Source organism: Echinops telfairi, unplaced genomic scaffold, assembly GCF_000313985.2.
Source record: "Echinops telfairi isolate 266 unplaced genomic scaffold, ASM31398v2 ScPeMD7_53;HRSCAF=182, whole genome shotgun sequence".
Taxonomy (NCBI): Eukaryota; Metazoa; Chordata; class Mammalia; order Afrosoricida; family Tenrecidae; genus Echinops; species Echinops telfairi.
In genome coordinates this window covers 9862261-9864291 of record NW_022103951.1, presented here as the reverse complement: position 1 = coordinate 9864291, position 2031 = coordinate 9862261, and the positions used below count along the sequence as shown (strand labels likewise).

Below are 2031 nucleotides of genomic sequence, written 5' to 3'. Positions count from 1 at the left end.
CCGCTGAAAAAAGCCAAACAGTCTGCTTCCAAGACGGCGATGAACCCCTCAGTGGGACCCCTGGGACTTGGACTTCGTCAAGTGTTCCTCCTGAAAGTTCGCTCCCCTTCGCCAAGCCCTTCATATCTCGGGGCCACCACCCACCCCGGCCACGCATCCCCAGAGTCAAGCAAACCTTTCCCCAGAAACTCGACCGCCAAAGTTCCGGGGGCCCGGAAAGCCGCCCGTCAAGGCTGCGCGGGCAAAATCACTCCTTCGTGACTTGCCTCAGATTCCTGGAAGCAACTTGGCTTTTTTCCTATTTTTTCCTCAGATTTTTTTTTTTTGCCACGCATTCCCCTCCCAGCTCCACTTTCTGGCTTTAAATGCCTTCTTAAACCAGACTAGGGCAAATGGGACCAGGAGGTGTACTCACGCTCTGGAGGAGCGCCCTGGAGAGCGTCCTCTCGCTCCAGCGTTCCAGGCGGTTCTGGCGTTCCCTTTGCCGGATCTCTTACAGCTCCGCGAGAGGAAGGAACTAGGTTCCGCGGCCAGTTGCGCAGGTGGAGATTACGGATGCGGGGAAGGTCTAAAACAGCCCATGAATCCCTCCGCACTGGGGAGGGGGAGGGGGGACCCAGCTTATCCCTCGCTGAGAAATAGGGTCTATCAAAGCAGACTTGAGATTTGTATTTGCAAGCAATACAATATATTATGGGTAATTGACCAGCCTACTGTCTGGTCAATGCTTTGAAAAGTTAGGTCTTCCTTTTTGCCCCAGGGGCCATGTTAACTTCGTGTAGAGGGCGCGATGCGCTGTTTAAATCATAATTCCGGAATCAGAGCGGCAAAACTTTTTTATACCCACAGAATATATCTCCTTTAAATAATGTATAATACAATTCTTTTCATGTGCAACTTTTACAGTATTAAAGAAGAGTCAAATTACAGTGTTTTTTTTAAACAAATTTACCTCAACATTGGCTAATTGTGCAAAATTGAACTGCTTGGATCTTGAATCCTTTGCAAAAATGAATAAAATTAATGCAAAATTCAAAACGTAAATAGACAAAACTAGGCCATGATATGCAAATATTAGAATGACTTGGTCATATCAGTTGCGTAATAAACATCATGTAGAAAATGTTGAAATGGTCTAAGCTGAAAACTTTACTTCAGAAAGATGAACTGAAAGAAACAGAGGTTAATTAGTATGGGCTACAGTGGGGCTGTAGGAACGTAAATTAATAATTGATGGCTAATCGTAACGTAAAGGAGATTTGGGGGTTCATCTTTACATTCTCCATGTGAACCATTTGGTTTTTTAACCTTTTTATATCCATGCACCCTTATTAAATTGTGGAACAGTTCTGATGCCTCATTTGCCTTCCATATTTCTGTTCCATATGAAATGCCTGAAACCTTCACGCTAAAACTATCATTTGACTGATCTGTAGTAGAACAATATATTCTCAGTGCCTGTGTTCACCAAAACACTTATAAAAGTGGAATTTTTCTTATAGCAAGTGAGTTATTGATGATCATGATAACTATTTATTGAGCACTTAAAATGTGTTGAGATTTATGCTAGTCTCTTTTCATAAATAATTTTCAATATTCACATTGCTCCTTTGAGGTAGATGTTCTTATTCCCATTTTACAACCAAAGAACTTGATTGTTACAGAGCAAGTACGTGGCAGTCAGCTTTTGGGCAGATACAAGGGGGCTTCAAAAAGGTCATGGAAAAAAAAGCTGCTATCTTTTCATTCCATTTTTCCATGAAATTTGTGAAGCCCCTTTGTATTTAAATCTATCGATGCTTTTATCATACACAATGTATTTAAACATCCAGTAATAATTATTTTATGTACTATTTCTGCTTTTTCTCCTTTGCCAAAATAGAATTAAGACTTTAAAAAAATAATGCCAGAATAAACCATACCCTTCTTGTTCCATTGTATGGAAGTGTCTTACACATAGAAAGGATTCAGTAAATATTTATTGAATGAGTGAGTCAATGAATACCTATCAATAAGCTGCTCAATGAATTT

At 40.8% G+C, this 2031-nt stretch overlaps 1 protein-coding gene across 2 annotated transcripts in view; it reads right to left on the bottom strand.

Moving 5' to 3' along the window:
• Positions 1–468, bottom strand: part of SCML2 (Scm polycomb group protein like 2) — a 60031-nt gene extending 59563 nt beyond the window's left edge. Inside the window, exon 1 of one of the 2 annotated variants that reach the window (XM_045290761.1) lies at positions 416–468. The gene's annotated coding sequence lies outside the window, so the exon portion shown is untranslated. Of the gene's footprint in view, positions 1–175; positions 197–415 lie in introns of those variants that run through there. The other variant, XM_045290762.1, reaches the window with a different exon arrangement.
• Between the last annotated feature and the right edge of the window lie 1563 nt (positions 469–2031).